Here is a 25,930-nt window from a genome sequence, read left to right on the forward strand (position 1 = left end):
TACTCCCTAATCTTTCTTTTCTTTACTATTATAGGACCCTGGACTCTGAATTTAGCAAAGGACCTCCTGCTGCTGCGACCAGTGGTTCATCCCTTTTTCTGTGTGGTAGACTGTGCAGGCCCTCTCTGGTGCTTCTCTGCTGGAGTCCACACCGGGCCCTTGGGATGCAGCTGTACCTTCAGATTGCTTCTGGGCCAGGGGGCTTGCAGTTCTCCTGCCCTCCGGATTCGGCTACCAGGGAAGGATTTTATACCCTGGCACCCACAGACTCCGATGTCCGAGTTTCTTCTGTGCCTCTCTGCACTTCTTGCTTCACTGGCTCAAGCTATTCCAGCTCTAGGCCCCAGTTCCACAAGGTAGCACTACTCTGCGTCTGTTCTCTTTCACTTCTCTCTACAGACTGACTACTACTTCCTCCCTCAGGTCAGACTTAAGGAATGCTCCCTGGAATTCCAGGTTCAGAGCTCCCCCTGCTGGCCGGAGGGAGAACTGCGTTGGATGTTAAACTTACTGGCCAATAGATCTCCCAATTACCTCAAGGCTCAGCATTAACCCTTTGGGCAATGCTGTTGTGGCGACCAGGTCCTGGGGCGCCACACTCCCCCTTAGTTAAATTCAGTACTCCCGGACTGTAGAAACAAACATGACATGTTAGAACATTTCATCCCATTATGGGAGGCGCATTACTTAAACGTTACAAACTTAAACACTACTATAAGAGTCCAGTGTGGCTCCCTGACGGGTGTCCATTACACTGCTCCATGGGGGACCCGCCGCGATCAAACCCCCAACGTAGGCTCAGGGGTGTTGAGCACACTGGTGCTAACTATATACAATTAGAGTGTTGGCCACCCATAGTCCAGTGGCCCAATTGTCCATTTACTTAACCACCTAAACCAAAACATTACATACAAGACATTTTCACATAACTATTTACACTCTGTTAGGTATTTTACTTTCTATGTTCTATACCTTGGAAGGGGCTGTCCCCGAGTGCTACGTTGGGACCGGCGTAGCTCTGGGGTTTGTCCCTGACTACTTGGAATGTCTGCCCCCCTCGTGTTATTGGTAGGCCTAACCCTGACAGGGATGCATGTTGGTTGCCTACGGGGTCTCAGATTCACCAAGGGTACGGCAGGTTCACCACTGGCAGGGGGTTGAGCCTCCTGTTCTACTGCTGGCGTGTCATCTTGTATTGGAGTGGACGGTTCTTTAGGTGGATCTGGAACCTCTTCTGTTTCTGGCTCGACCAACTGCGGGAACGTCAAGACTGGTACCACTATGGCATTGTTTATTCGGGTCCAAGTTTTGGGGAATTTTCCAAGGATTGTTTGGATCATCTCTTCCTTTTTTTCTTGACTTTGGGGACTTTCTTGTACTTCTTCTACTTCTTTTTGGATTCTGCACCATTCAGGGCACGCTTTCAGGCGGTCTCGAGAAACTGCTTGATAGGTCTTGCCTTCATCTTTGCTTATGAGGCATACCTTACTATTGTCAAAGTTGGAGGGAATAATGGTGTAGGGTTCATTCTCCCACTGATCATCTAATTTATGCGCCCTCCGCTTTTTCTTGAGGACCTGTTCTCCAGGTGCTAAGGGAGTTGCTGGGGCTGTTTGATTGTAGTTCTGCTCTTGTCTCGTTCTTGCTTGGGACAGGCTCCTTTCTACGCATTCCTGGACTTTGCGATACTGCTGTTGTCGCTCTGTATCCCAATCTTCTATCTCCTGAACCGCTTCAGGTGACACAGTCCCCATCTCAAAGTCTACAGGTAACTTGCCAGGTCTTGCTCACATCAGGTAAGCAGGGCTGCATTGGTCGAATTTACTGGGATATGGTTGTACAGGTCTACCAGATCTGGTAACTTCTCTGGCCATTGGTTTCTTTCTTCCAGAGGTAGAGTCTTCAGCATATCAATAACCACATGGTTCATCTTCTCGCACAATCAATTGGTTTGGGGGTGGTACGGTGTTGTTCGGATTTTCTTACAGCCGTACATGTTACAGAACTCTTGGAACACTTCGGCCTCGAATGCAGGACCTTGATCAGTCAGTACCCTTTCCGGATAACCGTGAGGCCGACAAAAGTATGCCTGGAATGCTCTAGCTGCTGTTCTGGCTGTCTAGTCCTTCACAGGCACTACTACCAGGAAACGAGAGTAATGGTCCACAATGGTGAGGGCGTACACATAGCCTGACCGGCTTGGTGTTAACTTCACGTGGTCCAGGGCCACCAACTCCAGGGGCTGCTTCGTGACAATTGGCTGTAGGGGAGACCTCTGGCTGGCATCATCCTTCCACCTCAGGTTACACGGACCACAGTCTCGGCACCACTTCTCGATCGTCTTTCTAATGTGCACCCAGTAGAACCGATCGCGGAGTAGGGTCTCCAACTTCTTTCACCCGAAGTGTCCTGCTTTATCATGGTAAGCTGCTAGGACTATTGGAGCATCCCTCTGTGGGACCACTATCTGCCAGACGAGTTCATTCGTTCGCCAGTTGACATATCTCTTGCAGAGCTTGCCTTGGTAGGTGAACAGTCGTCCCCTCTCCTTCCATAACTGCTGGGCTTCTTGTGGAGCGTCTGGACCGAGATGGGTCTCAGCTTGTGCTAGCTTTTCTTTGACCAATCGCACGGCCGGGTCACCGTTCTGTGTCTCTTCCCAATTATGGTGGAGTAATGGGTTGACCGAGATCTCGTGCTGGCTCGAGCGCTTCACTCCTACAGCATGCTCACACTGGGAAACACCTTGGTGATGGAAAGCCGGTAACTCTGTCTCTTCGAGTTCATCCAGGTCTTCTCCAGACTCGGGTAAGTGAGGCATTCTGGACAGCGCATCAGCATTGTTATTCTTCTTGCCAGCCCGGTACTTGATGGTAAAGTCAAAGTTAGACAGCCGGGCCATCCATCGCTGTTCCAACGCACCTAACTTGGCTGTTGCCAGATGTGTCAACGGATTGTTGTCCGTGAAGATGGTGAACTTGGCCGATGCCAGATAGTGCTTGAAGCGTTCAGTCACTGCCCAAACAATAGCGAGGAACTCCAGCTTGAAGGAACTGTAGTTTTCTGGATTCCTTTCTGTGGGCCGAAGCTTCCTACTGGCGTAAGCTATCACCTTCTCTCTGCCTCCCTGCACCTGGGACAGAACTGCTCCCAGTCCCACGTTGCTGGCGTCTGTATACAGTACAAACGGCTGGCTGTAGTCAGGGTAGGCCAGAATTTCTTCTCCCGTGAGAGCCCCTTTCAGCCGGACAAAAGATGTTTCTATTTGGCTGTTCCATTCAAATGGAGGGCTCTGCTTCTTAGCCTGCTTTGGCTGGCCCACCAGGAGATCTTGAAGAGGCGCTGCTATCTTTGTGAAACCATCAATGAACCTTCGGTAGTAGCCCACCAGCCCAAGGAACTGCCGCACCTCCTTTACCGTGGTGGGTCTCGGCCAGTCCTTGATTACTGTGACTTTCTCTGGATCACGTGCCACACCTTCTGCGCTGACCACATGACCCAAGTACTGTACCTTTGGCTTCAAGAGGTGACATTTGGACGGCTTTATCTTCAGGCCATACTCCGACAGGGACTCGAACACTTCTGCTAAGTGCCTCAGGTGGTCTTCATAAGTCTTGGAGTAGACTATGACGTCATCCAGGTACAACAGCACGGTTTCAAAGTTGTGATGGCCCAAGCAGCACTCCATCAACCTTTGGAATGTCCCTGGGGCATTGCACAGCCCGAATGGCATACAGTTGAACTCGCAGAGGCCCATTGGTGTCGTGAATGCAGTCTTCTCCTTGTCCGCCTCTGCCACGGGAACCTGCCAATACCCACTGGTGAGATCCAAGGTGGAGATATAGTTAGCTGACTTTAAGGCTGTTAGTGACTCCTCTATTCTGGGTAGTGGATAAGCATCTTTATGTGTAATGCGGTTAATTTGTCTGTAATCTACGCACATTCTCATTGTACCATCTTTTTTCTTTACGAGCACTAGTGGAGCTGCCCAGGGGCTACAACTATCTCTGATAACCCCAGCCTCCTTCATTTCCCGTAACATTTCTTTGGCACGCTGATACTGTGCTGGGGGTACAGGGCGGTATCTCTCTTTAATGGGATGATGATCACCCGTGGGGATTTGATCTTTAACCCCTTTTACCTGCCCAAAATCTAGGGGGTGTTTGCTGAAGACCCGCTCGTACTCCTGTACCACCCGGTAAACCCCATGCTTTTGGTGTGAGGGGCTGGAGTCGGTGCCCACATGTAATTTTTGGCACCAGTCCTCCAGCTGTCCCTTGGAGCCATTGTCTTCCGCCTGGTCAGACGGGATCAAGGGTTCCACTGCTTTGATGGTATTGTTACTGACAGTGTACAGTTTTGCTACAGTGGCGTACCGGGGCAATTTGGCTTCCTCCTCCCCACAATTCAGGACACGGACGGGCACTCTTCCCTTGCGGACGTCTGCTACCCCTCTGGCTATCAGGACTCCAGGCCTGCTGTCTGAATACACCGGTTCTACCAAGGCCTGGTAATCCTGACCCTTGAGGCCTATTGCTGCCCGACACCATATCAACATTTCACTTCTTGGGGGTATTGCAATGGGGAGGGGATCACTTACCCTCACACTGCCAATTTCTCCTCCGGCCAGCTCTACCTGCTGCCTCCTCATCAGGGCTTGGATTTCCCTCTGTAGGGCATGCTGCTGCCCGGAGCTGGCAGTTTCAGACGCCTGTTGCAACAAAATTATCACTTCGGCAATACAATTTTCCATCACATTTGTACCAATGGTTAGCAGTGGGTCAGATTCTTTGCGATCAATATCTACAATTATCATCCCCTGACATGGCAATTCTACCCGCCCCACTTTAATGGTTACTTCTTTATACCCAATTTGAGGCAAGGGCTGACCATTACTGGCCACAATTGTTAAATCATCATCTGGGCCATGGTCAATGTCTGAATCAGCCCAATATCTTTTGTACAGTTTATAAGGGATGGTTGTTACCTGGGACCCCGTATCCAGGAGGGCATTCAAAGGGATCCCATCCAGCACAATAGGAAGGACCGGGCGTCCTCCCTCATACTTGCTGCGACTGGGGGTTGAGCCGGGCTTCCTTACACCTGGGGGTCGGCTCCTGGCCCCAGGCTCGGCCCTATTAAAGGACAGTGTCTTGCAATATGGCCCGCCTGGCTGCAGCGGCGGCAGATCGGTTGTCCCGTTGAATCATACCGGTCTGTGTCGTTTCCTCGGGTCGGCGGAATCCTCCTCTGTCGCATCCATGGGACGTCATCTGGGCTGGAGGCCAACTCGATTCTTCCAGGCGATGGGGTCACTTGTAGAGACTGCACGGTCTTGGCAAGGGCAGCTACAGTCTTGGTCAGCTCCTGGACCTGCTGTCTGAGCTCTGCAGCGGGATCCTTGTCCAGGGACTGCGCCTCAGCCCCCGCAGCGGCTCGTGTTGCAGGCACCACCCCTGGGTATGTGATAGCAAGAGGCCGGAGGGGTACTGGGTCATTCGGTGTAGATTCTCTCAGTACCCGGATGGCCTGGTCCTTAAACTTTGCAAAGTCCAGAGCAGGGTTCTGCAGGACCATGATACGCAGCTGTGTCCTGTGGGCATCTGACAGGAGCCCCTGTATGAACTGCTCAGTTAGGAGTTTGTCTTCTTCACGTACACTCTCTGGGTCCACCTGTTTAATTGCTCTCAGGGCCTCCTGCAAGTTTAAGGCATAGTCCCTTATGCTGTCTGTGACCCGTTGTTTGCACCCAAAGAATCTCATCTTTATTTCTGCTGCGGTGCGGGTGTCGAAAGTACTCTTTAACTTGGCCAGTATCTGGGTTGCTGTCCCTTTATCTGTATCAGGCCAGGACTTCACTTCACGCTGGGCCACGCCGGCTAGCTGCCCCATTAGTATGCCCACCTTCTGGCTCTCAGTCAGCGGATACACCCGGAACAAGCTGTGCAGCCTTTCTCTGAAGTCGCTCAGGGTATGGGACTCCCCGGAGTACTGCGGCAGCCATTCTGCTCCCGGGATGAACGGCATTGTGATCGGCATTACCGGCGCTACCGCGGGGGCTGGGGCGATGGCGACTGGGATTACATCGGCCGGTGCTGCTGCGTCTTGAACTACTACAGCCACCGGCTCTCCCTCGGTGTCGGACATCTTCCTCCCCCTTAGTGAACTTTACCAGGCTCCGCTTTCTTTTTACAATCTCTTCTGGGTAGCGCGGGGTTAACGACCCTCCGCTCTGATGGCGCGCTCCCTTTGCGCTCTTTTTCGGGCACGCCCCCCTTCTTCCTGCACTCAGCGAAGCTAATGGCAGCGGCAGTCTTCAAACAGTAAACACACAGTCTTTTCAAAGGCCCACAGTACCCGGTGGGCGCCGGGCACGAAATCCTGTTCGTGACGCCAAAAGTTGACTCGCCCACCCCAGGGCTATGGGACACCCGGTGCCGGGCCGGACTAGTCCGGGGGTAGTCAGTGGTGGTGGGGCCTGAATCCGTGGCCCTGGTGGGTGTCAGTTTAAATATGGCGGGTTACTTGGGAGCAAATAAAGTATTTGTTTCGTGACGCCACCTGTGGTTTGCGGCTATTAAGCCGCCGCTGCTGTGTGAGGCCTCCGGGGTGATGGTATGGCAGCAATGGTGGTACTGCTCCCCACAGGTGGAGCGGTGCCCCGGGGACACTGTTGGTGCTCGTGAAAGTCTATGGTGTTGTGTGGATAACACGGTGCAGGGCCGACAGGCAATAAAAGAAACAGGCACAAACAGTAGTCTCTTTACCTTCTCCTCTTTTACTCGGCAGCAGTTTAGTCCAGGGAGACCGTCACAGATGGTAAAGATGGTCCGGCCGGCCTGGAAGTGCCTGGGGGTGATCTTTGACCAGTTGAGTATGAGGCCTACTCCCTAATCTTTCTTTTCTTTACTATTATAGGACCCTGCACTCTGAATTTAGCAAAGGCCCTCCTGCTGCTGGGACCAGTGGTTCATCCCTTTCTCTGTGTGGTAGACTGCGCAGGCCCTCTCTGGTGCTTCTCTACTGGAGTCAACACCGGGCCCTTGGGATGCAGCTGTACCTTCAGATTGCTTCTGGGCCAGGGGGCTTGCAGCTCTCCTGCCCTCCGGATTCGGCTACCAGGGAAGGATTTTATACCCTGGCAACCACAGACTCCGATGTCCGAGTCTCTTCTGTGCCTCTCTGCACTTCTTGCTTCACTGGGTCAAGCTATTCCAGCTCTAGGCCCCAGTTCAACAAGGCAGCACTACTCTGCGTCTGTTCTCTTTCACTTCTCTCTACAGACTGACTACTACTTCCTCCCTCAGGTCAGACTTAAGGAATGTTCCCAGGAATTCCAGGTTCAGAGCTCCCCCTGCTGGCCGGAGGGAGAACTGCGTTGGATGTTAAACTTACTGGCCAATAGATCTCCCAATTACCTCCAGGCTCAGCATTAACCCTTTGGGCAATGCTGTTGTGGCGACCAGGTCCTGGGGCGCCACACAAACACTGAGTGAACTTAGTGGCATAATAAAAGTGGCTATTGGACTTCTGTATTGTCCCACTAGTGCAAAGATATTTGCAGCACGTCTGCCTGCATTGCACACTCAAACTCATTGTTACTAAGCCATTATACTAGCAAACACTGAGTGAACTTAGTGGCATCCTAAACGTGGCTGTTGGACTTCTGTATTGTCCCACTAGTGCAAAGATATTTGCAGCACGTCTGCCTGCATTGCACACTGAAACTCATTGTTACTAAGCCATTATACTAGCAAACACTGAGTGAACTTAGTGGCATCATAAAAGTGGCTGTTGGACTTCTGTATTGTCCCACTAGTGCAAAGATATTTGCAGCACGTCTGCCTGCATTGCACACTCAAACTCATTGTTACTACGCCATTATACTAGCAAACACTGAGTGAACTTAGTGGCATCATAAAAGTGGCTGTTGGACTTCTGTATTGTCCCACTAGTGCAAAGATATTTGCAGCACATCTGCCTGCATTGCACACTCAAACTCATTGTTACTAAGCCATTATACTAGCAAACACTGAGTGAACGTAGTGGCATCATAAAAGTTGCTGTTGGACTTCCATTAGTGTCCCACTAGTGCAAAGATATTTGCAGAACTTCTGCCTGCATTGCACACTCAAACTCATTGTTACTAAGCCATTATACTAGCAAACACTGAGTGAACTTAGTGGCATCATAAAAGTGGCTGTTGGACTTCTGTATTGTCCCACTTGTGCAAAGATATTTGCAGCACGTCTGCCTGCATTGCACACTCAAACTCATTGTTACTAAGCCATTATACTAGCAAACACTGAGTGAACTTAGTGGCATCATAAAAGTGGCTGTTGGACTTCTTTATTGTACCACTAGTGCAAAGATAATTGCAGCACGTCTACCTGCATTGCACACTCAAACTCATTGTTACTAAGCCATTATACTAGCAAACACTGAGTGAACTTAGTGGCATCCTAAACGTGGCTGTTGGACTTCTGTACTGTCCCACTAGTGCAAAGATATTTGCAGCACGTCTGCCTCAATTGCACAATCAAACTCATTGTTACTAAGCCATTATACTAGCAAACACTGAGTGAACTTAGTGGCATCATAAAAGTGGCTATTGGACTTCTGTATTGTCCCACTAGTGCAAAGATATTTGCAGCACGTCTGCCTGCATTGCACACTCAAAATCATTGTTACTAAGCCATTATACTAGCAAACACTGAGTGAACTTAGTGGCATCATAATAGTGGCTGTTGGACTTCTGTATTGTCCCACTAGTGCAAAGATAGTTGCATCACGTCTGCCTGCATTGCACACTCAAACTCATTGTTACTAAGCCATTATACTAGCAAACACTGAGTGAACTTAGTGGCATCATAAAAGTTGCTGTTGGACTTCTGTATTGTCCCACTAGTGCAAAGATATTTGCAGCACGTCTGCCTGCATTGCACACTCAAACTCATTGTTACTAAGCCATTATACTAGCAAACACTGAGTGAACTTAGTGGCATCATAAAAGTGGCTGTTGGACTTCTGTATTGTCCCACTAGTGCAAAGATATTTGCAGCACGTCTGCCTGCATTGCACACTCAAACTCATTGTTACTAAGCCATTATACTAGCAAACACTGAGTGAACTTAGTGGCATCATAGAAGTTGCTGTTGGACTTCTGTATTGTCCCACTAGTGAAAAGATATTTGCAGCACGTCTGCCTGCATTGCACACTCAAACTCATTGTTACTAAGCCATTATACTAGCAAGCACTGAGTGAACTTAGTGGCATCATAAAAGTGGCTGTTGGACTTCTTTATTGTCCCACTAGTGCAAAGATATTTGCAGCACGTCTGCCTGCATTGCACACTCAAACTCATTGTTACTAAGCCATTATACTAGCAAACACTGAGTGAACCTAGTGGCATCATAAAAGTGGCTGTTGGACTTCTGTATTGTCACACTAGTGCAAAGATATTTGCAGCACGTCTGCCTGCATTGCACACTCAAACTCATTGTTACTAAGCCATTATACTAGCAAACACTGAGTGAACTTAGTGGCATCATAAAAGTGGCTGTTGGACTTCTGTATTGTACCACTAGTGCAAAGATAATTGCAGCACGTCTACCTGCATTGCACACTCAAACTCATTGTTACTAAGCCATTATACTAGCAAACACTGAGTGAACTTAGTGGCATCCTAAACGTGGCTGTTGGACTTCAGTATTGTCCCACTAGTGCAAAGATATTTGCAGCACGTCTGCCTCAATTGCACAATCAAACTCATTGTTACTAAGCCATTATACTAGCAAACACTGAGTGAACTTAGTGGCATCCTAAACGTGGCTGTTGGACTTCTGTATTGTCCCACTAGTGCAAAGATATTTGCAGCACGTCTGCCTGCATTGCATACTCAAACTCATTGTTACTAAGCCATTATACTAGCAAACACTGAGTGAACTTAGTGGCATCATAATAGTGGCTGTTGGACTTCTGTTATGTCCCACTAGTGCAAAGATATTTGCAGTACGTCTGCCTGCATTGCACACTCAAACTCATTGTTACTAAGCCATTATACTAGCAAACACTGAGTGAACTTAGTGGCATCATAAAAGTGGCTGTTGGACTTCTGTATTGTCCCACTAGTGCAAAGATATTTGCAGCAGGTCTGCCTGCATTGCACACTCAAACTCATTGTTACTAAGCCATTATACTAGCAAACACTGAGTGAACTTAGTGGCATCCTAAACGTGGCTGTTGGACTTCTGTATTGTCCCACTAGTGCGAAGATATTTGCAGCACGTCTGCCTGCATTGCACACTCAAACTCATTGTTACTAAGCCATTATACTAGCAAACACTGAGTGAACTTAGTGGCATCATAAAAGTGGCTGTTGGACTTCTGTATTGTCCCACTAGTGCAAAGATATTTGCAGCACGTCTGCCTGCATTGCACACTCAAACTCATTGTTACTAAGCCATTATACTAGCAAACACTGAGTGAACTTAGTGGCACCATAAAAGTGGCTGTTGGACTTCTTTATTGTCCCACTAGTGCAAAGATATTTGCAGCACGTCTGCCTGCATTGCACACTCAAACTCATTGTTACTAAGCCATTATACTAGCAAACACTGAGTGAACTTAGTGGCATCCTAAACGTGGCTGTTGGACTTCTGTATTGTCCCACTAGTGCAAAGATATTTGCAGCACGTCTGCCTCAATTGCACAATCAAACTCATTGTTACTAAGCCATTATACTAGCAAACACTGAGTGAACTTAGTGGCATCCTAAACGTGGCTGCTGGACTTCTGTATTGTCCCACTAGTGCAAAGATATTTGCAGCACGTCTGCCTGCATTGCACACTCAAACTCATTGTTACTAAGCCATTATACTAGCAAACAATGAGTGAACTTAGTGGCATCATAAAAGTGGCTGTTGGACTTCCATTAGTGTCCCACTAGTGCAAAGATATTTGCAGAACTTCTGCCTGCATTGCACACTCAAACTCATTGTTACTAAGCCATTATACTACCAAACACTGAGTGAACTTAGTGGCATCCTAAACGTGGCTGTTGGACTTCTGTATTTTCCCACTAGTGCAAAGATATTTGCAGCACGTCTGCCTGCATTGCACACTCAAACTCATTGTTACTAAGCCATTATACTAGCAAACACTGAGTGAACTTAGTGGCATCATAGAAGTTGCTGTTGGACTTCTGTATTGTCCCACTAGTGCAGAGGTATTTGCAGCACGTCTGCCTGCATTGCACACTCAAACTCATTGTTACTAAGCCATTATACTAGCAAACACTGAGTGAACTTAGTGGCATCATAAAAGTGGCTGTTGGACTTCTGTATTGTCCCACTAGTGCAAACATATTTGCAGCACGTCTGCCTGCATTGCACACTCAAACTCATTGTTACTAAGCCATTATACTAGCAAACACTGAGTGAACTTAGTGGCATCCTAAACGTGGCTGTTGGACTTCTGTATTGTCCCACTAGTGCAAAGATATTTGCAGCACGTCTGCCTGCATTGCACACTCAAACTCATTGTTACTAAGCCATTATACTAGCAAACAATGAGTGAACTTAGTGGCATCATAAAAGTGGCTGTTGGACTTCCATTAGTGTCCCACTAGTGCAAAGATATTTGCAGAACTTCTGCCTGCATTGCACACTGAAACTCATTGTTACTAAGCCATTATACTAGCAAACACTGAGTGAACTTAGTGGCATCATAAAAGTGGCTGTTGGACTTCTGTATTGTCCCACTAGTGCAAAGATATTTGCAGCACGTCTGCCTGCATTGCACACTCAAACTCATTGTTACTAAGCCATTATACTAGCAAACACTGAGTGAACTTAGTGGCATCATAAAAGTGGCTGTTGGACTTCTGTATTGTCCCACTAGTGCAAAGATATTTGCAGCACATCTGCCTGCATTGCACACTCAAATTCATTGTTACTAAGCCATTATACTAGCAAACACTGAGTGAACTTAGTGGCATCATAAAAGTTGCTGTTGGACTTCCATTAGTGTCCCACTAGTGCAAAGATATTTGCAGAACTTCTGCCTGCATTGCACACTCAAACTCATTGTTACTAAGCCATTATACTAGCAAACACTGAGTGAACTTAGTGGCATTATAAAAGTGGCTGTTGGACTTCTGTATTGTCCCACTTGTGCAAAGATATTTGCAGCACGTCTGCCTGCATTGCACAATCAAACTCATTGTTACTAAGCCATTATACTAGCAAACACTGAGTGAACTTAGTGGCATCATAATAGTGGCTGTTGGACTTCTGTTATGTCCCACTAGTGCAAAGATATTTGCAGCACGTCTGCCTGCATTGCACACTCAAACTCATTGTTACTAAGCCATTATACTAGCAAACACTGAGTGAACTTAGTGGCATCATAAAAGTGGTTGTTGGACTTCTGTATTGTCCCACTAGTGCAAAGATATTTGCAGCACGTCTGCCTGCATTGCACACTCAAACTCATTGTTACTAAGCCATTATACTAGCAAACACTGAGTGAACTTAGTGGCATCATAAAAGTTGCTGTTGGACTTCTGTATTGTCCCACTAGTGCAAAGATATTTGCAGCACGTCTGCCTGCATTGCACACTCAAACTCATTGTTACTAAGCCATTATACTAGCAAACACTGAGTCAACTTAGTGGCATCATAAAAGTGGCTGTTGGACTTCTGTATTGTACCACTAGTGCAAAGATAATTGCAGCACGTCTACCTGCATTGCACACTCAAACTCATTGTTACTAAGCCATTATACTAGCAAACACTGAGTGAACTTAGTGGCATCCTAAACGTGGCTGTTGGACTTCTGTATTGTCCCACTAGTGCAAAGATATTTGCAGCACGTCTGCCTCAATTGCACAATCAAACTCATTGTTACTAAGCCATTATACTAGCAAACACTGAGTGAACTTAGTGGCATCCTAAACGTGGCTGTTGGACTTCTGTATTGTCCCACTAGTGCAAAGATATTTGCAGCACGTCTGCCTGCATTGCACACTCAAACTCATTGTTACTAAGCCATTATACTAGCAAACACTGAGTGAACTTAGTGGCATCATAATAGTGGCTGTTGGACTTCTGTTATGTCCCACTAGTGCAAAGATATTTGCAGTACGTCTGCCTGCATTGCACACTCAAACTCATTGTTACTAAGCCATTATACTAGCAAACACTGAGTGAACTTAGTGGCATCATAAAAGTGGCTGTTGGACTTCTGTATTGTCCCACTAGTGCAAAGATATTTGCAGCACGTCTGCCTGCATTGCACACTCAAACTCATTGTTACTAAGCCATTATACTAGCAAACAATGAGTGAACTTAGTGGCATCATAAAAGTGGCTGTTGGACTTCCATTAGTGTCCCACTAGTGCAAAGATATTTGCAGAACTTCTGCCTGCATTGCACACTCAAACTCATTGTTACTAAGCCATTATACTACCAAACACTGAGTGAACTTAGTGGCATCCTAAACGTGGCTGTTGGACTTCTGTATTTTCCCACTAGTGCAAAGATATTTGCAGCACGTCTGCCTGCATTGCACACTCAAACTCATTGTTACTAAGCCATTATACTAGCAAACACTGAGTGAACTTAGTGGCATCATAGAAGTTGCTGTTGGACTTCTGTATTGTCCCACTAGTGCAAAGGTATTTGCAGCACGTCTGCCTGCATTGCACACTCAAACTCATTGTTACTAAGCCATTATACTAGCAAACACTGAGTGAACTTAGTGGCATTATAAAAGTGGCTGTTGGACTTCTGTATTGTCCCACTAGTGCAAAGATATTTGCAGCACGTCTGCCTGCATTGCACACTCAAACTCATTGTTACTAAGCCATTATACTAGCAAACAATGAGTGAACTTAGTGGCATCATAAAAGTGGCTGTTTGACTTCCATTAGTGTCCCACTAGTGCAAAGATATTTGCAGAACTTCTGCCTGCATTGCACACTCAAACTCATTGTTACTAAGCCATGACGCATCTATAAGGGATAAGCAGGTTATCCTGCAGAAACACCTCCCCGTACTATATCTCCTTAAATAAATACGAGAACCACGACTTTATTGCAGGAATGGCCACAGTTTATTTTACCGTATATATGTATACCAAAACTCGTGGCCCAACATGCCACTCAATTGTTCAACTTAACCTTATACATATATACCCGTATATCCAGAAACACCGATAGATCCGTCCGAGAGGCAAACCATCATTCCTAACCCCCCGGCCGTAACCTCCAAACCGGCCCAGAGGACCACCTCGGCCGTGATCACCCGGCCCAAGGTGAGGGGTAACAACGTTCCATCGTTAATTACCCCTACCCAGAACCTGCGGGACCTCCGCCCACAAGTTCCCATCCACTCCGAAGCCACTCCCCTTGAGCGACTTCGTACCAAACAACCGACTGTCGGTACTCCCAACCTCTCAGACGGACCTATCACCCCGCTGTGACAACAATAGATTAGCAACTCAACCTTGTATTCACCTTTATTCCTTTTTTTTTTTTTTTTTTAAATTTTTTTTTTTTTTTTTTGAAAAACCATCACCGTTTAAATTTTTTTTTTTTTTTTTAATCTTTTTTTTTTTTTATTTTTTTTTTTTTTATAAACATATACATAAAAAATTATATATCAGGGCGGGCGGGTGGGACACAGAGATCAATCGACGAAAGGGGAGGTGATCAGTACACCCCCCTCTCTTATACCTCTCACAACACCCCACCCCATCCTTGCTCCCCCCCAATCCCCTTACAGCTCCCTTCTACCAATCCTGTCCTCCCACACATCCCCCATCCCATGCAAACCCCATTAACCCTTTCCTAACCTTGCACCCTCCCGATCGTCATGGGGTCCATTCACCCCTATGGGGCTCATTGCCCTTCTTGACGCATCTATAAGGGATAAGCAGGTTATCCTGCAGAAACACCTCCCCGTACTATATCTCCTTAAATAAATACGAGAACCACGACTTTATTGCAGGAATGGCCACAGTTTATTTTACCGTATATATGTATACCAAAACTCGTGGCCCAACATGCCACTCAATTGTTCAACTTAACCTTATACATATATACCCGTATATCAAGAAACACCGATAGATCCGTCCGAGAGGCAAACCATCATTCCTAACCCCCCGGCCGTAACCTCCAAACCGGCCCAGAGGACCACCTCGGCCGTGATCACCCGGCCCAAGGTGAGGGGTAACAACGTTCCATCGTTAATTACCCCTACCCAGAACCTGCGGGACCTCCGCCCACAAGTTCCCATCCACTCCGAAGCCACTCCCCTTGAGCGACTTCGTACCAAACAACCGACTGTCGGTACTCCCAACCTCTCAGACGAACCTATCACCCCGCCACAGGCCGGCCAAGTGACACCCTTACTTGGCCCGAGCCCCCCACACCCCCAGTGCTTGCTCTAGGCCATCCCTCAAACCCAACATCCATAAATCCAGACCCACATCAGTCAGATGAACCCCATCTCTCCTCAGATACTGCTCCGTGGACTCCTCCAATTCTCTATGCTGCACCACCAACCCCCCATTTCTCGCCACAAACCTGCCAATAGCCCGGTTCAGCTTGCTCCGGGCCCTATTAATACGGTCTACCGACCTCCCAAAACGCCACTGCGCCCGAGCTATAATGTCTGACCAAACGATAACTATGCCCGGGAACGCCCTCCACAAATGCAACAGGTCCAGCTTAATATCCCTTTTCAATTCCCTCGCCGACCTCACTCCCAAATCGTTCCCCCCCACATGCAAAATTAACACATCAGGGACCCGATCCATCCGGCTATAATAAGCCACCTCAGGGCGCACTCTACCCCAGGTCATACCCCGAATACCGAGCCACTTTACTCGAGCTTCCGACACCGACACTCCAAGCTGCCGACCGTCACGTCGCACATCCGCCCGTAACGCTCCCCAATACACATAGGAGTGCCCGAGGATCCACACAAGACAAGGACCTAAAATACAAAGACCACGAATAAAAACAGCAACAGAACAAGAAATTGCCCCACAAAACCGGCATCAAACACCAACCTTGAGTCCCCCACCCCTGACCATCACCTGACCAAGTGAGGCCTAATGTACAAACGGAACCTGGAAGACTCCCACCTCCCAATCCGCCGGATACAGTCCTCACTCAAACCTCACCTGGCGGCCTCCGTTGCCACCCCAATCCGGAAAGAGTGAGACCCGTACTCACGTGGCTCCTCCCCCACCCTTGCTAGAGCCATCTTCAGCACCGCATTGAATTGATACCGCGACAAAGCCAATCCGTCCGCATGTCTAAGAAAAACACCAGGGTAACCGCCGCGCACTTTTAAAAACTCTGACACATGTAACACCGGGCACAACTGGTGCCCCGATAAAGCGAACAACACTACTAAGCGCCCCCGGCCCCTCTGATCCGTCTTAGAAAAGCGAAGCCGACATTCCACTCTATCCTCCCCCAGCATTACATCACCCAACAGCAAACCACCCATCGCTTGCTTAGTCGGGCTGACCAATTCGCCAATACGAAAGGCCCCAAAAAACGCCAGTAAAAAAGCTACCGAAAACAACACCCGCTCATAAGGAGACGAACATAACTCCCCTAAACACCCCACTAAACGCACCAACAATGGCAATGACACCGGCCGCCTAGAGTCACGCGACTGAGCCCCTTTCCGAAAACCCTTCATTGCCTGTCGCACCAGAAAATCCTTAGTTGCGTCCCGAACCCCTTGCATCTGGAACAAAAAGGCCAACGCCGCCAACTTGCAACCAATCACCGAAACCGACCTGCCTTCCGAAAAATCCCCACTTATTAACATCAGTACCCCCAATACTCGACCCTTGTAACCCGACTCCATGAACTCCCTACTTTCCAACTCTGCCCATTCCTTCCACACCGCCTGATATCGGCACCAAGTAGCCTCAGACACCGATCTCCGAATACCCTCAAATGCTATACCGATGCCAGGTCCCACAGCCAGTTCGGGCAAGGTTCTCCCTCCGCGTCCGCTTCCGGCACCAGCTTCCTGAACCTGCAAAACTGAAACCGTGATAGCGCATCAGCCACCTCGTTGTGAATCCCAGGCACATGCCGAGCCACCACGCAAATGTTTAACTCCAAGCAACGCAACACGAGATGCCTTAAATACCCCACAACCGGCGGGGATTTTGCCGACAGTGCGTTGATGGAATGCACCACCGCCATGTTGTCACAATGCATGCAAACCCTTCTTCCAGCAAAAACAGGGCCCCACAACTCCACCGCCACAATAATGGGAAACAATTCCAACAGCGCCAAATTCCTCACCAAACCTGCTTCCACCCAACGCTGCGGCCACTTTCCCACGCACCAGCGTGTTTGAAAAATTGCTCCAAAACCCGTCGCCCCAGCAGCATCAGTGTACAATTCCAGCTGGCTATTGGACACTGCCTCGCTCATCCAAAGGGTCCGACCGTTGTACCGGTCCAAGAACTCCTCCCACACCAACAAATCCCCTTTCATCATTTTTGTCACTCGGACAAAGTGATTTGGAGCTTTTACCCCCCGCGGTTGCGCCCGCCAGTCTCCTATTAAATATCCGCCCCATCGGCATAATGCGACAAGCGAAATTCAATTTTCCGAGCACTGACTGCAACTCGCGCAACCGCACCTTCTTGGCCTGAGACAAAAACCGCACCGACGCCTTCAAATCCAACAGCTTCCCCTCCGGCAACCGGCATTCCATTGCCAGTCAATTTCGATACCTAAGAAACATAAAACCGTGACCGGCCCTTTTGTTTTGTCTTTTGCCAACGGAATACCCAGGCTCCGCGCGATCCGCTCTAACGTAAACAACAACAAGGAGCAAACCGAAGAGCCCGCCGGACCCACGCAAAAGAAGTCATCCAAATAGTGAATCACCGAATGGACTCCTGCCACCTCCTTGACTACCCATTCCACAAACGTACTGAATGCCTCAAAATAAGCACACGAAATGGAACAGCCCATCGGCAAACAACGATCCACATAGTATTCACCATCCCACATACACCCCAAGAGATGAAAGCTCTCTGGATGCACCGGGAGTAAACGAAAAGCTGCTTCCACATCCGCCTTTGCCATCAGGGCCCCCCGCCCCGCTACCCTTACCAGCTCCAAGGCCCTATCGAACGATACATAACATACCGCCGACAATTCCGGTGATATCCCATCATTCACCGACAATCCCGCCGGATAAGATAAATGATGAATGAGCCGAAATTTGTTCGGCTCCTTCTTAGGAACCACCCCAAGGGGGGAAATCCGTAAATTGGAGAATGGCGGGTCCTGGAATGGGCCCGCCATCCTTCCCAACTCCACCTCCTTCTGCAGCTTTTCCTTCACCACCGCCGGATGTTCTTTTGCGGACCTCAGGTTTCCCGGGCGAAACACCGGCGCCTCAGATTCAAACGGAATCCGAAAGCCCTCCGTAAAACCCCGTTCCAACAACTCCGCCGCCCGAACATCCGGGTATCTACTTAAATAGGGAAGCATCGCCTCGACCCTCACTGGCGTCCTCCCTTTTTCCAGATCCATCCCCCGCCTTTCCTTTCCCTTTCTTGAAGCACCTGGCCAGAGGGTGGGACCCTCCACATCCGGAACATTCGTGTTTAAACCGACAAGAGGCCCCGAACTTACACTGTCCCTCGTTATACTGCCAACAAGCTCCCTTTTTCTGTCCAGCCGAGGACCCGCCGCTCGCACCCGGGCTCCCGGCACCCCCTCGAAAGGGCTGAACCGGCGCCGTCATTAACCGCATCCACAAAGAAATATCCTTGTGGCCCCACTGGACTCCCGGCCGCAGAGCCTTCCGTTGCCGGAACTGCTCATCATATCTCAACCACCCTAAACCGCCGTATACTCTATACGCTTCCCCTATCGCATCCATATATCCAAATAGGGCGGAACAATGCTCCGGCTCCTTTTCCCCGATCACGCTGGCTAAGATCGCAAAGGCCTGTAGCCAGTTAGTAAACGTCCTTGGAATCAACCTATACCTCCGTTTTTCCTCATCCTCCTTCTCCTTTTTTGTATCACTGGGCTTTACCTTATCCAAATTAAACTTTTCCAAGGGAAGCAGGGAAAAAATTTCCACATACTCCCCTTTCCAAATCTTTTCCCTCACCTCCTTTTTCAAATGAACCCCTAACTGACCTTCAAAACACACATAAATTTCACTCCTCGCCCTATCATCCAAGCGCACAACCTCATCCTCCTTTTCTTTCTCCTTTTCCGCCTCCTTACTTGCGCCCCCGGAAGCCGCCCCACCCGCCTCCTGTCCCGTACCTGCCGCCGAGGTCGGGTCCCCCGCCGCAACCTCGCGCACCGGCGCATCTGTCCGCACCACCTCCGTGGGGCCCACCCACGCCCCCACCGGAGCCCCAGGCCCAGTCCGACTAACCCGTTCCGCAGACAACCCCTGCAACACCCCCATAAGCTGCCCCCAAAACTCCGGACCCGGTAAACCAGACTGCCCGACCGCACTTGCCCCCAGCGCAACGCGTCCCGCGACGGAACCCCCGCCCCCGCTCGCACTACCCACAGCATGAAACATTTCTGTTGTCTGCTCACCAGGCTGCCGTTGCGCCGACCCCGGAACAGCCGTGCCACGATCTTCCTGCTGCCGCTCCGTCCGACCCGCCGCTGCTCTTTCTTCCTCGCTGGAGTCAGATGCGCTGCCGAAATCCTCAGGGGGGACCAGCGAGGGGACAGCCCGCACCTGGCGGCCGTCGACCCCCACGGTCACCGCACCCTGCTCGTCCGGGCGACTCCTGCTTGACCTCTTCCGTTTTTCCCGCCGTGGCGCCCTGCCGCCGTCTTTCCTCGCTGTAGTCGTGCCATCCTGCTGCGCCGCCACTTCTCCTGCCGTCCTCAGAGGGCTCTCTCCCTGCCGACTGCAGGAAGGCCGTGCCGAGCTTGCTCCTCGCCGGGACCCTCCCCCAACACGCTCCTCGCCGGGGGGGACCGTGACTACCGATCTCCTCCGTGCCTGCGGGCCACTATACCCCTCCTCCGATCTCCTGCCCTCGCCGCGCGCATCCGCTCCCGTCCTCCGTCCTGTAGCTCTCCCCTGCGGCCTGCAGGGAGTCTCCTCCGGCAATCCGGCACGCCGAGCGCCACCCCCAGCCGGCACATCACTGGGGGCTGCCGTCATCCCTGCGTCGGTCCGATGCTGCGCAGGCCGCGGACCGGAAGTGGGCCTCGCCGAGGCTCCGCCCACCCCCGACCCATGGGATCTCCGACGCGGATTCCTCCCGGTGGCCGGCTGCTCCCCTAGGTGAGTGGAAGGGCTCCGCCGCTGCTCCGGAGGGTCCCCGCAGGGGCTCCTTGATCGTATTCTCCCCCTCCCGCTGGGGGAGTAGCGCTCCGGCGGTCGCGCCCGCCGAGCACGTAGCGTCGGCCCGGGCGCTGGAACAGCAGGCGGTGCCGCTCCAGCCCCACAGACCGCTGCCAGCTGCTGCCTCAGGGCATCCACGCCTAATACCTCGGAGGCCCCCCGCACCATCTCCAGCAGTTCAGCAAGGGCAGCCATGGCAGGAGGCAGCAGTACGTCCTGGGACACAGAGATCAATCGACGAAAGGGGAGGTGATCAGTACACCCCCCTCTCTTATACCTCTCACAACACCCCACCCCATCCTTGCTCCCCCCCAATCCCCTTACAGCTCCCTTCTACCAATCCTGTCCTCCCACACATCCCCCATCCCATGCAAACCCCATTAACCCTTTCCTAACCTTGCACCCTCCCGATCGTCATGGGGTCCATTCACCCCTATGGGGCTCATTGCCCTTCTTTATACTAGCAAACACTGAGTGAACTTAGTGGCATCATAAAAGTGGCTGTTGGACTTCTGTATTGTCCCACTAGTGCAAAGATATTTGCAGTACATCTGCCTGCATTGCACAATCAAACTCATTGTTACTAAGCCATTATACTAGCAAACACTGAGTGAACTTAGTGGCATCATAAAAGTGGCTGTTGGACTTCTGTATTGTCCCACTAGTGCAAAGATATTTGCAGCACGTCTGCCTGCATTGCACACTCAAACTCATTGTTACTAAGCCATTATACTAGCAAACACTGAGTGAACTTAGTGGCATCATAAAAGTGGCTGTTGGACTTCTTTATTGTCCCACTAGTGCAAAGATATTTGCAGCACGTCTGCCTGCATTGCACACTCAAACTCATTGTTTCTAAGCCATTATACTAGCAAACACTGTGTGAACTTAGTGGCATCCTAAACGTGGCTGTTGGACTTCTGTATTGTCCCACTAGTGCAAAGATATTTGCAGCACGTCTGCCTCAATTGCACAATCAAACTCATTGTTACTAAGCCATTATACTAGCAAACACTGAGTGAACTTAGTGGCATCCTAAACGTGGCTGTTGGACTTCTGTATTGTCCCACTAGTGCAAAGATATTTGCAGCACGTCTGCCTGCATTGCACGCTCAAACTCATTGTTACTAAGCCATTATACTAGCAAACACTGAGTGAACTTAGTGGCATCATAATAGTGGCTGTTGGACTTCTTTATTGTCCCACTAGTGCAAAGATATTTGCAGCACGTCTGCCTGCATTGCACACTCAAACTCATTGTTACTAAGCCATTATACTAGCAAACAATGAATGAACTTAGTGGCATCCTAAACGTGGCTGTTGGACTTCTGTATTGTCCCACTAGTGCAAAGATATTTGCAGCACGTCTGCCTGCATTGCACACTCAAACTCATTGTTACTAAGCCATTATACTAGCAAACAATGAGTGAACTTAGTGGCATCATAAAAGTGGCTGTTGGACTTCCATTAGTGTCCCACTAGTGCAAAGATATTTGCAGAACTTCTGCCTGCATTGCACACTCAAACTCATTGTTACTAAGCCAATATACTACCAAACACTGAGTGAACCTAGTGGCATCCTAAACGTGGCTGTTGGACTTCTGTATTTTCCCACTAGTGCAAAGATATTTGCAGCACGTCTGCCTGCATTGCACACTCAAACTCATTGTTACTAAGCCATTATACTAGCAAACACTGAGTGAACTTAGTGGCATCATAGAAGTTGCTGTTGGACTTCTGTATTGTCCCACTAGTGCAAAGGTATTTGCAGCACATCTGCCTGCATTGCACACTCAAACTCATTGTTACTAAGCCATTATACTAGCAAACAATGAGTGAACTTAGTGGCATCATAAAAGTGGCTGTTAGCCTTCTGTATTTTCCCACTAGTGCAAAGATATTTGCAGCACGTCTGCCTGCATTGCACACTCAAACTCATTGTTACTAAGCCATTATACTAGCAAACACTGAGTGAACTTAGTGGCATCATAAAAGTGGCTGTTGGACTTCTGTATTGTCCCACTAGTGCAAAGATATTTTCAGCACGTCTGCCTGCATTGTACACTCAAACTCATTGTTACTAAGCCATTATACTAGCAAACACTGAGTGAACTTAGTGGCATCATAAAAGTGGCTGTTGGACTTCTTTATTGTCCCACTAGTGCAAAGATATTTGCAGCACGTCTGCCTGCATTGTACACTCAAACTCATTGTTACTTAGCCATTATACTAGCAAACAATGAGTGAACTTAGTGGCATCATATAAGTGGCTGCTGGACTTCCATTAGTGTCCCACTAGTGCAAAGATATTTGCAGAACTTCTGCCTGCATTGCACACTCAAACTCATTGTTACTAAGCCATTATACTACCAAACACTGAGTGAACTTAGTAGCATCCTAAACGTGGCTTTTAGCCTTCTGTATTGTCCCACTAGTGCAAAGATATTTGCAGCACGTCTGCCTGCATTGCACACTCAAACTCATTGTTACTAAGCCATTATACTAGCAAACACTGAGTGAACTTAGTGGCATCATAAAAGTGGCTGTTGGACTTCTGTATTGTCCCACTAGTGCAAAGATATTTGCAGCACGTCTGCCTGCATTGCACACTCAAACTCATTGTTACTAAGCCATTATACTAGCAAACACTGAGTGAACTTAGTGGCATCCTAATCGTGGCTGTTGGACTTCTGTATTGTCCCACTAGTGCAAAGATATTTGCAGCACGTCTGCCTGCATTGCACACTCAAACTCATTGTTACTAAGCCATTATATTAGCAAACACTGCTGCCAGTTTAAGGGCCGTAGTTGCATTGTCAGGGATAATTATTTTTGTTTATTCTGCTGTTAATAAAGCTAGACCACCGCTGAAATCTACACCACCTCTCAATTTTTACTACCACATTTTAAGTGCACAATCTTGTCACAATCAAAATGAGTGGCAAAATGACAGATGCTGGTGGAAAGGGGAAGAGGCGTGTTGGAAAAGGAAAAAAAGGGTTTGCCCGTGGGGAAGGTGGAAAAGCTCCATTAACATCTGCTGAAGATAGACCATCTTCCAGCAAAAGTAAGATGTCTACTACTTACCGTGGACAATCCGAAGTGCTCCCTTTTTTACGGACACGAACAACTGGAACAAAGGTAGATGATGGCCAAAAAAGGAAAATGCTTGAATGGATCTCAAGTGGTCCAACAAGTGCCCTCTCCGCCACCTCAACTACCGCATCCAAAAAACACCAGTCCTCTGAGTTGTCATCCCAATCAAACTTGCTTTCTCCCAGCTCTGAAGCCTCCATCCGCCCTGCACAGTATAGGGGAACTGAGATGGCTGAGTCTGCAGAGCTGTTCAGTCACACTATAGCCTGGGAATCAGAGGTCTGCTCCCAAGCTACAGTGAGTACAGACCAGGAAATGGTCTGCAGTGATGCCCAGAATCTTTGTGACTCTGATTCAGGCCGTGAGGACCAAGTTTCTGAGCATAATGTTGACCCTTTTTCACAAACTGTAACACCTGTTGTTATAGACAATGAGGAACATACTGATGACGATGAGACGCATATACCAGATTGGGATGACAACTTAAATGTTCGGTCAGGGCAAGAAGAGGCTCGGTCTTAGGGTGAGGGGAGTGCAAACACAACAATTGATGAGGAAGTTCTAGATCCCACCTACTGTCAACCCACAGTCAGGCCCTCGAGGAGGTCAACAGAGACGGTGGAGGAGGATGCAACTGACGACGAAGTTACCTTGCGCCTTCCTGGACAGAATAGGAGTACTGGTAGCACATCTACAACTGCATCCTCAGCCACCACTGTGCCTCTGAGCACTAGTCGGGGTGGATCAGCAGGTCGCATGCCCTCTAAGCCTTGCCTAGCCTGGTCCTTTTTTGACATAGCAAAAGATCGCCCAAATTATGTGATCTGTAAAATTTGTCATGATTCTGTTAGTAGAGGGCAAAACCTCAGCAGTTTGACAACTTCTTCCATGAATCGTCACATGAATAAATATCATATGTCCCGGTGGGAAGCTCACCGTGCTGCAATGCGGCCTAGCAGAGCGAACCATCCACCGCCTGCCCCTTCTAGTGCATCCGCGCGTTCTTCATCTTCTAGGACTGTGGGGACAGCTGTCACATCTGGTTTTCCACGCACAACTTCCACCACTGTAACCGCAACAGGCAGTTTGCTTGGTAGGTAGTCAGTTGGTTTGGAAGGGCAAATAAGTACGTGTGTACAGCTCTCTCAGACATCGATAGCACCAACAATGGATGAAGGCGACATCATGTCTACGCCTGCACTTTCCTCACAAAGCTGCATTTTTCCAGGGACACCCTACTCAACACCGTCTACACACAGGATCCAGATCTCTGTCCCTCAGATTTGGACAAATAAAAGGCCATTTCCTGCGACCCATGACAAAGCTAAGAGGTTGACTTTATCCCTCTGTAAGCTCTTGGCTACCGAAATGCTGCCTTTCCGCCTGGTGGACACACAGGACTTTAGAGACCTTATGTCTGTCGCTGTGCCCCAGTACCAGATGCCCAGTCGCCACTACTTCTCTAAGAAAGGTGTGCCCACGCTACACCAGCATGTCGCACACAACATCACCGCTTCCTTGAGAAACTCTGTGTGTGCACGGGTGCATTTCACCACCGATATTTGGACCAGTAAGCATGGACAGGGACGTTACATGTCGCTGACTGGGCACTGGGTAACTATGGTGATAGATGGTGAAGGGTCTGCTGCACAAGTCTTGCCGTCCCCACGACTTGTGTGTCAATCCTCTGTCTGTCCAAGTTCCGCCACTGCTTCTGCATCCTCCACCTCATCTGGGTCCTCCACCTCCGCCCCAAGCCTGCCTGGTCAGGCCACCAGCGTTCGCACTGCGCAGAAGGAATCACGCACCCCTCATTACTATGCTGGCAGCAGAGCGCAACGGCATCAGGCGGTCTTTAGCTTGAAATGTCTTGGAAATAGGAGTCACACAGCGGCTGAGTTGTGGGCAGCTCTGGAGACTGAGTTTAATAAATGGTTGTCTCCACTCAACCTGCAGCCTGGTAAGGCCGTGTGCGACAATGCTGCAAACCTGGGTGCGGCCCTTCGCCTGGGCAAGGTGACACACATGCCTTGTATGGCTCACGTGTTGAACCTTGTTGTCCAGCAATTTTTAACACAATCCCGGCCTAGATGGCCTTCTGACCAGGGCACGAAAACTGTCTGCTCACTTCCGCCGTTCAACCGCCGCAGCTGAGCGACTTGCATCACTCCAGAAGTCTTTCGGCCTGCCGGTTCATCGCCTGAAATGCGATGTGGCGACATGCTGGAATTCGACTCTCCACATGTTACAGCGACTGTGGCAGCACCGCCGAGCCCTGGTGCAATACGTCATGACGTATAGCCTGGGCCAACGAGATGCAGAGGTGGGGCAGATCACCCTGATGGAGTGGTCTCAGATCAAGGACCTATGCACCCTTCTGCACAGTTTCGACATGGCGACGAATATGTTTAGCGCTGACAATGCCATTATCAGCATGACAATT

At 49.3% G+C, this 25,930-nt stretch overlaps 1 protein-coding gene across 7 annotated transcripts in view; it reads left to right on the forward strand.

Moving 5' to 3' along the window:
• The window catches only part of PDE4DIP (phosphodiesterase 4D interacting protein), a 1,984,767-nt gene that overhangs the window by 1,116,356 nt on the left and 842,481 nt on the right, over window positions 1-25,930 (forward strand). The window lies entirely within an intron of this gene.

Source organism: Anomaloglossus baeobatrachus, chromosome 8 (assembly GCF_048569485.1).
Source record: "Anomaloglossus baeobatrachus isolate aAnoBae1 chromosome 8, aAnoBae1.hap1, whole genome shotgun sequence".
NCBI classification, from domain to species: Eukaryota; Metazoa; Chordata; class Amphibia; order Anura; family Aromobatidae; genus Anomaloglossus; species Anomaloglossus baeobatrachus.